The 11,879-nt window shown below is 44.7% G+C and overlaps 1 non-coding gene across 1 annotated transcript; it reads right to left on the minus strand.

The window, feature by feature from the left end:
- Positions 1–7,663: 7,663 nt before the first annotated feature.
- Positions 7,664–7,735, minus strand: TRNAW-CCA (transfer RNA tryptophan (anticodon CCA)). The gene has a single exon. It is a non-coding gene; the product is annotated as a tRNA-Trp (tRNA).
- Between the last annotated feature and the right edge of the window lie 4,144 nt (positions 7,736–11,879).

Below are 11,879 nucleotides of genomic sequence, written 5' to 3' on the forward strand. Positions count from 1 at the left end.
AGCTGAACTGAACGTGCGTAGGTTACTGTTGCCACTTTGCCAGCAATGAAGCAATCCCCGGCCAAGACAAGGATGGTCCAAGGCAGAGTTTTGCAAAGAGAGCATTGTTTCACACTGAAGACAAGGCCAGAGGTCATCTTCCAGTAGCATAGGGTTAGGCCTACGACTTACTCAGGTCATGAGCCACTGGAAAGGTTGCCAGGGGTCTTTGAACAACCTCCTTCCTAAGAAATCACTTGAGCAGGGGAGTCAGCTGCCTTAGGGCCTGGGCTCATTGCATGTGGCCCTCCCTGTAGGCAGGGTGATCAAAATGTTCACCTTGGATGTAAGATGTCGTGCGTCTGTGAAGTCAACAGGCAGGTCAGGCAGACCTAAAGCCATACTTTGGGTCTCCATCTGCACTCTGGTGAGTCTTCAAAGGAGAAGTCGTCAGTTAAAGGGAAGGCTCTGTGACCCCAGGCTTCAGTGCTCTGTTCAATGGCCAAGAATGGGTTCAGTCCCATTGACCTTGACTCATTCTGGCTTCCTGGAAGCATCTTCTCCAGAAAACCCACCAGTGTCAGTTTCCTCTTTCCCGCCTTACGGAAGCAGTGTTCTAAGAGTTGTAGATCTGACTGTTCTTGTCACCTCCAGGGAAAATGGTCTGGGGGTCAGACTCTGTCAGCGGTGCTGCAGAAAATGCAGAGACTCCGGGAGCCCTGGGTCTGTCTCCACGTGGTCTCCAAACTGCACCAATTCAGGCCTCCTGCTGTGGGGAGGGGCGGCCTTTCCAAAATCCAGGGCCAACCCTAATCCTAAGAAGCTGGTGCACCCCAAACTGCTGCTATTCCGCTGACAAGAGGACACCGCTCTCTGCTTTCCTCCTTCAAGATTTCTCCTCCCCCTTCCCAAAACCTCCAGAACACCTTCACAGAACAATTGAAAGCCTCCTTTTTTCCACACAATCACAAACTTCCTACCAATAAAACCATTGATATTTAAATGTCATCTCAATGGTAGCAGACATTTTTAACTTCTCGGTTATTTGAGGGGAGGAGGAGCGGTGAAGATGAGAAACAGTGGCTAGCTCTTTTTAAAATGCCTTATGTGAAAGCATTTTCGGAAAGATGTTGATTTGTTACCATCTAGCATTTGACCCGAAGAGAAAATTGCATCCTGATGGAAAACTAGAAACTCATTTCTGAGCACTAGATTGTAGACATTTATCTGGAAAGATGCTCAGCATGAATTTTTAAGTGAAAAAATGTGGGTTATGAAACTGCATTGAGTGATACTAATTTTGCTTAAATAGAGGAAAGAAAGAAAAAAGGAAGGGAGCAAAGAAGGAAGGAAGAAAAAAGGAAGGAAGGGAAAAAAGGAAGGAAGGAAAAGAAATTATTGTAAAGATACATTTATGTATTTCCAAAAATGACAGGAAATTTCAGATATTAAAAATCATGATAGTATGTATTGGGGACAGAACGATTTATGATTTAAATTTCTTTTACTTAGTTTATTTATCAGATTTCCTACTATGAACAATTGTTCCTTTCATGTTGTTAAAATGTTATTTTAGTTGATATAAACTAGCCTCATACAATTTCTCAAAACTGTACATTGTTGATTTCTTAGACTACTAATATGCACTTGGGTTGCTGGCTTATTTTCTAACTTTAGCTAGTTATGCTTTTGCTAAGGAGTGGGGCAAAGAATGAAACCGATATACTAAAGCACCTCTAAGTTTCAAAAATATTTTGAGCAACTCTTATGTGTGGAGAACTAGAGAGAAACTAGCTAGGCTGTCTGGGGTCTACTCTGCATGGATAGTAAGTTCCATCCTGAAAGACAGCTTCTCCTGCTGCTCAGAGGTTTAGGAGCACTTGGAGGGAAATGCTCTGAGACCATGTGTGAGGGGGAAAGAGTGACGGGACCTGCAAGGAGGGACCTGTGTGCCCCCTGTGGCTGTCGGGAGAGATGTGAGGATGAGCGTGCTGGAAAGGACCGCTCCTGGTCGATGCTCAAGATCAGGGAAAGAAAGAAAAGCAGAGGAGGAGCAAAGGGGAGTGAAAAATCTGAGTAAGCTCTGTGAGAAATAATCCGCCTTTGCCCGAGAGATGGGCTGCTCTGCCCCGCGCCCCCTCTCCCTGCGCTACTGTGGGTCTCCATGTGCTCGTCTCCTTTCCTGCGGGTCTACACGGGGAGTCGAGAGCCGCAACTGCTCAAGCGTCTTCCCTTCCTGCTCCTTTCTCCCTTGTCCACATGCACAGGGAGTACCTTCAGACACACGATCGATTGCTCCAGGACCTGGACACACTGCATCCCCATGGCATCGTATCTGTAGCTAGGAAAGTACGGACACCCACTGGAATCTTGTTTCCATTCAAGAAAGCAAAGATCAAGGTTAGGTACTCCGTTTTGACAAAAATAAAACAAATTCGAAAACACTGGAGATATGTGGTTTGCTGTTTCCCACCTCGACAGCCACAGCCATTTACAAATCTTTGTAATGTTCTGTCAGGTTCTGGATCCAATACTTTGCAGTCATGCAGAGATGCACATAATGGTTATTTATGTGCTTGGCGAGTTTATTTCTCCCATTCTGCTACGGTCATTTGTTTCCACGGGAGGGTGATACATACATTATTGGTTTTCATTTAAGATGCTGCACTGACATTTTTGTGCTCCAGGAGGGATGGGAGCTGGGAGACAGACCGAGTTCAAGGGTACTCAGCTCAGGAATGGATCGGAGCTGAGGAGTCTGAGCATTTCCCTCCTTCCTTTATCCAAGTCCTCTCCTTACATTGGTGGCACACTCTAAGCACTGTGTTTTTGTGCTTCTCGAGTGGGGTTCCAGAAGTGCCAAATTTAGGAAGAAACTGCCCTTACGTCATCTCAGCCCTCAAACGCTTCAAAGTCTGGAGTGATGGAGTTTGAGCAAAGGAAATCCCGTAGACAAATTAACTCAGTGATCTCAAGAATTCCTTAGGAAAAGTGTGAAAGCCAAGGGACTCAGAATTCAGACAGGCAAAACCTCTCTCCAGTCTGGGACACACCCAGTGGGATGGAATCTACGTCAGTCTGCTTCTTTAAAAGCTGGGGTGCCTGAGAGAAAGGAACATTTTTCTTTCCCAGAGAAAATACACAGTGGAGGTTAGGGGTGGATGGTCTTCACTGGTGGCTCAGATGGTAAAGACCTTGCCTGCAATGCAGGAGACCTGGGTTCGATCCCTGGATCAGGAAGATCCCTTGGAGAAGGGAATGGCAGCCCACTCAGGTATACTTGCCTGGAGAATTCCATGGACAGAGAAGCCTGGCGGATATGTTGTGTGAAATTACCAGAAGTCTCAGGGCATTAAATAGCACAGTAGATTAAAGGACATCAATTACCATTATATTACCATGAGAGAAGGATTAAAGTGTAAACGATCACAAGGAATTTGCATGATCTACACAACTCAATCAGCAAGACAACCATGCCATTTTGGAGGTGCCCCCTGCATGCCAAGTAGCAAGACATTCAGGTTATGATTCAGCCTCCCCAGGAACAAGGGTACCCTCCAGCCCCTGACACAAATATTAATATATATCATAAATTACTGCTATGGTATCTCAATAACTTACATTGGAATAGTTCTTTGCAGACACTCCACATAGTAGTTCTCATTAAAATGTTGACACATATTATTGCAAAGCATTTCTCCTCCAATGACAATTCATCATGAGGATAGAAAACCCACAACAGAGAACCATTATTAATAAGCGTTTATTAGGTCCCCACCTCTTGCAACTTGCTGAAGAAGATATAGGCAGAGAGGGGAGTTATACACCCAACTAAATTAAAATCTAAATAAAGGAATATTAATAAAAACAATAGGTGAGGCTGGTTGTGTGGGTACATGGAGCGAGGTGCTGGTTATGGAAAGTCCACAGGCTTTCCACTCAGTGCAGGGGGTGCACCTGAATGCTCATCTTCAGTTAATAATGACCGTGAATGAGAGGACACCTTCTCTAGCTTATTTCCTTCCCCTCCCAGTCCTGTAGGAATAGAATTGGAAACGCAACAACACATAGAATTTTTTCCATGTTAGCAGTTATTTCTGAGATGGGCTGTGTGTGCCAGCGTGTCCTGGTGACATTTCATATCAGAACTGTGAATGTCGCTGGCTCGATGGAGGGCTGTGATATTACCCAGGTGAACAGAAACACGGTGGCATCGTTGCGTTCTTTCCATCTTACTTTAATTTCCTCCGCCCAACACAGCACCAGCATACCCCAGCTCCTCTGAGACCAAATGAAATAACATCAGTATTTGAAGTGGCTTTTTTCCCCTGATCAGGCAAATCCTCTTCAGAGGAGATGCTAGTGTGCCATCCAGTCTTTCCAGATTTCTCATGCCATAACCTGAGGCTTGGCTTGCAAATTAAGAATGATTTGGTCGAGATGAAAGATACCCTCTGGGCCGTTTTTCCCATTCAGCCTGAGTTTACCCTCTCCTGTTCCTCTGCTCCTCAGATGTCTCAGATCGTTCCTCACAAGGCAAATGGCTTGGGGCATGGATTTTGAAGGCCAGTGGCTGGAGGTGTAAGTCTTATAAATCACGTTCTGCAGCTTCCCAGCTGTGTGGCCTTGGGCAAGTGACTTGACCTCTCTGAATCTAGTAAAATAAGCACAATAATTGCTCCTTCAAAGAGCAGTTACAAGGATCATGTGAGATAATACGTGTCAAGTTTGGGACATGTAGTTGACGATCAGTATCAATGACCAATGTCTTGCTTCTATAGTAATCCTGGGGGCCTAGGACCTGTTTGACTCATGCTCACTTGGCTTCATTGCACTCAGTTACTCAAGGTTGTCTTTGTCTGTTTGCTTTTGTGCATGACTTTAAATCAAGAATGCAAGTTTAAAGTATATGAAGAATAAGTGCACAAAATGCGAACATTTTTCTCCGTTTCAAAATACTGGTATATTTTGTTTATATATTAGAAAAGCTGAGTTTTGATGTGGGCTGCGAATTTAATGACTACAAGTTTTTTAAACAAAATGTTTTTTGGATACTGAGACTAGGCCAAAAAAAGTGAAATTGTCCAATATTACAAAGAAAAGAACGTTTTTGGTGCTGTATATGTGGCCAACTGGGGTGATCAGGATGATTTTTAACAGTATTAGTCAAGCTTTAGTGTGTATGGGAATCAGCTCAATATTCCCAGTGCGGACTGAACAGCAACATGCATTTTGGACAAGCCCATCACGTGAGTCTCAGGCAGGAGAACCCCACTAGCTCTGAAGCCCATGGTTAGAAAAGGAGATCAGCAACATACCCCAGCTGTCAGAAGTGTTCCTTGGCTCCCGCCTCCCTCTCCCTCCTCGTCTTCCTTTCGTTTCTCTCTGTCTCTCAGTATGGCTTCACCACGAGGCTAGAAGAAATGGATGTGGAACATTCCCCCTCCGTATAAATAGTTGAGATAGGACTAGAGAGCTGGGGAGAAGTATTATAGAGCTGAATGAGAATATCCGTGACAATCAAAGGATTCTTCTCCTGGGTAAAGTTAAAATCTGCAGCATCAGAAAAGCTACAAAAGTTAACTATTTGGTGAAACTCCAGAAACTTCTAAAGTCCCAGACGAATGTAAAGGGTGAACATCTAAGAGAAAGAAAAGATGAGTAAACCCTAGCTCAACGTAAGGCCACAGAAAGCAAGACTTGATTAAGCAAAGTTTAGATGTGTTAAAGATTAGTGAAAAGGTGCCTGGATCGACCTAAGCATTTCTATATTCCCCCAAAAATGGTTTTCACACTTTTAAAAAGCTATGTGTATCGGTCAGGACAGGCCAGGTTATGCTGCAGTGACAAACTGACTCTCAACTTTCAGTGGCCAAAGTAACATATTTTTATTTCGCCCTGTTCTGAAGGCTGAGGAGTTCAAGATCAAGGTGCTGGCAGACTCAGTGTCTGATGATAGAATTCTTCCTGGCTCATAGACGGTTGTCTCCTTGCTGTGTCCTCACATAACCTAGAGCAGAGGGAAGCAAGATTTCTCTTGTCTCTTCTTACAAGAGCATCAGTTCCATCGCGAGAACTCCCATAGTTCTCATCTCCGAATATCATCACACTGAGGACTGGGGTTTCAGCATATGAATGTGGGGAGGACATAGCATGCAGTCCATAACAGCGTGGCAAAAGGAGACAGCAGGGGTGAGGGTGATCTGGAGGGGATTTCAGTGGAAATTAAATGCTCCAGACCACAAGGACACCCTCGTTGGCCAGAATCAGTCCCGTGGCTTTTCCCAACCATCAAGAATTCAGGAAGCACAACTCTCCAACGTCTCTAGAGGTAGGGAGGGCCAGAATATTTGATGGATAGTACTAATGACACCTCGGTACAGAAACTTTTTATCCAAAGAAAATATTATACAGAAGGCCACAATGTGAGACAGACGACTGGAGCTGCTCTGACTAAAGGCAGAGGTGGGTGAGGTGGGCATTTCACTTGCCCAATCCCCTCATCGGTGGCCCCTGACATGTCTCTGAGGAGCTGGGGCAGTTTGACAAACACTATTCTAAAACACACAGAGCATAGTCCATCTTAGTTAATATTGTTCTCTATTTATTGATGATTAATTGTCTTAATAAATGATTTTATTTTAATGGAAAAAGTATAATTAAATGGAAAAGCACTGCTCTGTGGTAAGCCCCACTGTTTGAACAGGGTGGTTATAAGCAAAGCATTCTTTTTTACATATTATAAATGCAGAGAAAATGCTCATGAAAAAATCAAGCATCTTTAAAAATAGGCCCTGGATTTTAGGCTCAGCCCAATCAAACAAAGCCTATACAGAAGTGGGTCTGAAAAAATGTATCCATTCGGCAACATGGATGAACTTTGAGAAAATGATGCTGAGTGAAATAAGGCAGACACAGAAAGGATGATTCCACTCTTTGAGGCATCTGTAGTCAAATTCACAGAAACAGGAAGCAGAATGGTGGTTTCCAGGGGCTGGGAGGAGGGGAGAAGGGAAAGATGCTCAGTGGGTACCGAGTTTTAGTTTCATAAGACGGAAAAGTTCTGGAGATCTGTTGTACAACAATGTGCATATACTTGGCACTACTGAACTGTCCATGTAAAAATGGTCAAGATGGAGATTTTCCTGATGGTTCAGTGGTTAAGAATCCGCCTTGCAGTGCTTGGGATGCGGGTTCCATCCCTGGGTGAGGAGTTAAGATCCCACATGCCACAGAGCAACTAGGCTCATACAGCACAACCGCTGAGCCTGCGTGCTACTAGAGATTCCGTGTGCGCTGCAAGGAAAGATCCCACACGATGCAATGGAGGTCTGATGCAGCCAAATGAATAAATAGATAGATAGATAAATGGTTAAGATGGTCAATTTTATTTGATGTCTATTTTACCATAGTCCAAAAAAACTTAAAAAAATGTACCAGTACTTCCAAATTCATTCTTAAAAAGAAAAGGATTTCTTTTTTAATCTGACCATTAGCTAATATTTGAAACACTTTTCTTTCTGTTCTATATTTCTTTTCAAAATTAAACTTGAGTGAGTGAAGTTGCTTAGTCGTGTCCGACTCTTTGCGACCCCATGGACTGTAGCCTACCAGGTTTCTCTGTCCATGGGATTCTCCAGGCATGAATACTGGAGTGGGTTACCATTTCCTTCTCCAGGGGATCTTCCCGACCCAGGGATCGAACCTAGGTCTCCTGCATTGGAGGCAGAAGCTTTAACCTCTGAGCCACCAGGGAAGCCCAAAATTAAACTTAAAGCTTAATGTCTTGACCATAACAATGAGAAATCTGCTAAAAGCCCAACCTTTATTTGCCGGAATCTTCACCCTCCATCGTAAGTCAAAATAACAGGTTGAGCTTGTTGTCGCAGCTCTGTTGGGCAGAGAGATGGCTTACCCTACTGTCCACCAACCCAGGATGCAATGGGCTTGCACCCAGAGTTCATGCAGAATCTGTATTTTCTGAGCTTTTCTGGCTGAAATGGGAAGGAGATGCTGCCATTTCAGACGTTACGCCCTCCATCGTCTGGCGTCTTAGGGATCTGGTGATCGTGCTTTTGCGGGAGTTGGCCATGCTCTGGAAGTCCTCTGCCTGAAGACACAAGGGGGCCATGGAGGAGGGGCAGCATCATGGCTGGAGCAACTCTGTGGAGGGAACAGTCCTTGTCATGTGGGGGTGAGCACGTGTTGGGAAGAAGCACATGGGGACCAGCTGTGTGATCTCAGGAAAGAGGCTTCCCCCTTCAGTTTCCACACCTGTAAACAGGAATGAAGCATGATCTGAGGACATATGCAAATGCTTGTTGAGTACCTTATCATGTGCCAGCCACAGTGCTAGGCACAGGGAAAAACTGGTAAAGGAAACAGACAAAATTCCCTATCTATATGGAGCTTAGATTCTTTCTTGGGAGGTACTGATACACTAGCAAAGAAATAAGCAAAATATACGACCTGCTAATGGTGGCAAGTATAAAGGAAACAAGTAGTGTACGTGTGTGTGTGTGTATGTGTGTGTACGACTGATTTTAAATAGAGCGATGGGCAGCCCTCACAGGGAAAGTGATACTTGAATAAAGAAAGGCTTGAAGGAGGCGAGCGAGCTATGTGACTACCTGGCAGAGAGAACCCAGTGCAAAGGCCCTGAGGCCAGCACAGCTGGGTCAGGGCGAGGAGGGCTGTGTGACAAGCGTTGTGGTTAAGAAGTGACCCAGGGCATGAGGGCAGATCACTCAGGTCAGGGGTTCCCAAGCTCTGGGATCTAGTGTCTGATGATCTGAGGCGGAGCTGATGTAATAATAATGGAAATACAGTGCATAATAAACAAAATGTGCTTGAATCACCTTGAAACCATCCCCTCCTCTCCACCTCCCACCCCAGCTGTGGAAAAATTGTCTTTCATGAAGTCAGTCCCTGTTGCTGAAAAGATTGGGGACCGCTGGCTTAGGGTATTATAGCTCGCTGTAGACTTTGACCTTGACTCCAAATCCAGAGAGGCCAATGAGGACTAATGTCATCTCACTCATGTCTTGAAGCATCTCTCTGGCTGCTCGGTTGGGAGTTGGCTCAAGGGGGCAAGGACAGAAGGAAGGAGGCCTGTTAGGGAGTTTTTCAGTCATCCAGGGGTGACAGTGACTTGGAACAAGTGTTGGCTGTGGCAGCAGTGAGATTAAGTTTAGTGACACCTGTGAAGCGCCCACTTCTGCTTCTGGTACACGGTAAGAGCTCAGTGAAGGGTGACGGTGGTTATTATTTTTAACAAAGAACATGGGTGAACATGTCAAATTAGGGGCAAAGCTGACACAGTGTTCTGTGTGCCAGACGTTATCTGGATAAGCAGAAGCAGGGCCAGAACCCCGGGATGACGACAGCAGGGCAGCAGGGGTAATCAGAGCGACACTATTTTAGGACCAGAAAAAAGATTGTTCTAAGCTTCAAAGGCCCCACGCGGGCTCTTCAGGGAGGGATTGGTCCCCATGCCAAAGCCTCCAGAGAAGCAGAGAATTATGAAAAGTCAAGGTCAGCTGGATTTAGGCACACAGAGAGACAATGGTGAGAGCGTGTCATTGGTTTCTTTATATGCACTGAGATGTGTGAGGCAGAAACCTCCCTGGGAAGTTAGAGACTGCATAAGAAGCACCCAATACTCTAGTGGACACTTTAATTTCTCTAAATCAACATAAAAGGGAGCAAAGTTAGAACAATTCTGGCCTTTCAGAAGCCATGATCCTTTTGTTGGGAGTAGGTATTGGGACTTGGTGCCATGGGCTCTGCTCGAAAGAGCTCCACTTAGAAAGTAAATGCTTTCAGGGCAACACTTCCAATTTGAGATGGTGAGTGGGTGGCTCGCAGCCCTGAACACACATGCACACGTATTCAGACTCAAGGACAGTTGCCAGTTACTCCCAGGGCTCTGTAACTGCACACAAGGCCCCAGTGCAGAACATGAAGGCACCCAAACAGGTAGGCCCAAAGTTGGGTCACCGCCGAGAACCCCTATCACAAACCCCCTGCTCCAGAAAGAAGACTTACTTCAGAGTCATCAGGAGGAGTGGGCACGCCATGATGTCACTGTCCTATGTCAAGCCCCCCGGAAGTAGAAGATCGCTCTAGAAAGCATTGTTGAGTGCTTCTCTCTGTGATGATAAAAACTTCCACCTTCTACCCCTGCATTGCACAAGGTGGGTCCCACTAGCCATATGTGGCCGTTGAGCTTTTGAATAGTGGCTGGAGAAATGGAGGAAGAGAATTTTTAATTTTTTTTCCTCTCAATTAACAAAAACATAAATTTAGAGAGATACACGGGGCTGGTGATGACCGTATTGGATAACACCACTCTGGAAGGCTTCCTAACTTTCAACTCAGCTCTCCTCCTCTCAGCTCAGTAAAGAAAGTGTCTCTGGATTTGGGTCTTAGTTTTAACAGTTTCAGGGGCCTGGAACAGGAGGACTGCCATGGCCCTGCAGAACTGGGGCCGCTCTAGTGGCCCTGGGACCAGGACAGGCCCTGGTGTCTCTGGGAGCCTCAGGTCCTTCCCCATCTTCATCTCAAGTTGTGAGAATCAAACTGTTCTCAAAGTTGAAGTTTCTTTTTTCAAAGGGATTATAGTGTTTTGTTTTTTAAACTTTTTCAGGGCCCTTGGGCTTCTAAACAAATGGGAAACCATTTAGTGAAAAAGACATGTTTTTCACTAAAAAACCATTTAGTGAAAAAGAATATCCATAATACTGGATATGCTTCATGGGGTTTCTAAATTCGTACCATCCTAAGGCAGGAAGAACACCAAGTAGCCTTTTCTGGCCATATTCCATATATTTACAGTGTGAAACCTCAAGGTCAACCAGAAGCCTAAGAGGCAGAAGCGCGGATGCTGCCAAGAGCTGCAAATAGCACCCACGACGGCCAATCAAAGGGGCTCAAGTGAAGGGTCGTGCCGCTGTTTACAGAAACTACCTCTGGAAATGAACATCCCAGGAATGGCACAACCTGCAAAGAATTTGAAAATGAATATATACATGTACATATAACTTAAAATGAATATATGCATGTACATACACACATATATAACTACATATAACTGTTACATATAATATATAACAGTACATACGTACACAGCTGTACTGTGCTGTACTGCTGAAGTAAATCAACTATAGTTCATTTTTTTTTTTTTTAAGAAAAAAGGAAAGAAAAAATCACAGGAACAGAGAATTTCAACTTCCCATCAGTTACATTACCTTTAAAACTATAACCACCTATGTTAAAATGTAAAATTGTTAGTATTACTGAAAAGTGGCCAATATTAGTCAGAGTAAACACCAAACTGGGCTTTAAAAATGATGCCAAGCATTGAAATGAGAAATATACATATGTACATATAGCAGGAAATATCCCAGACAGAAAGGTGTCTTTACTGACTTATCACTTCTTCTTTTTTTTTTTTTTTAATTGTGTTGAAGTATAGTTGATTTTGGAGAAGACTCTTGAGAGTCCCTTGGACTGCAAGGAGATCCAACCAGTCCATTCTGAAGATCAGTCCTGGGATTTCTTTGGAAGGAATGATGCTAAAGCTGAAACTCCAGTACTTTGGCCACCTCATGTGAAGAGTTGACTCATTGGAAAAGACTCTGATGCTGGGAGGGATTGGGGGCAGGAGGAGAAGGGGACGACAGAGGATGAGATGGCTGGATGGCATCACTGACTCGGTGGACGTGGGTCCCAGTGAACTCCGGGAGTTGGTGATGGACAGGGAGGCCTGGCGTGCTGCGATTCATGGGGTCACAGAGTCGGACACGACTGAGCGACTGATCTAATCTAATCTGATAGTTGATTTAGGAAATGGCAACCCACTCCAGTATTCTTGCCTGGAAAATCCCATGGATGGAGGA

The sequence above is a fragment of the Bos mutus genome, chromosome 17, assembly GCF_027580195.1.
Source record: "Bos mutus isolate GX-2022 chromosome 17, NWIPB_WYAK_1.1, whole genome shotgun sequence".
NCBI lineage: Eukaryota > Metazoa > Chordata > Mammalia > Artiodactyla > Bovidae > Bos > Bos mutus.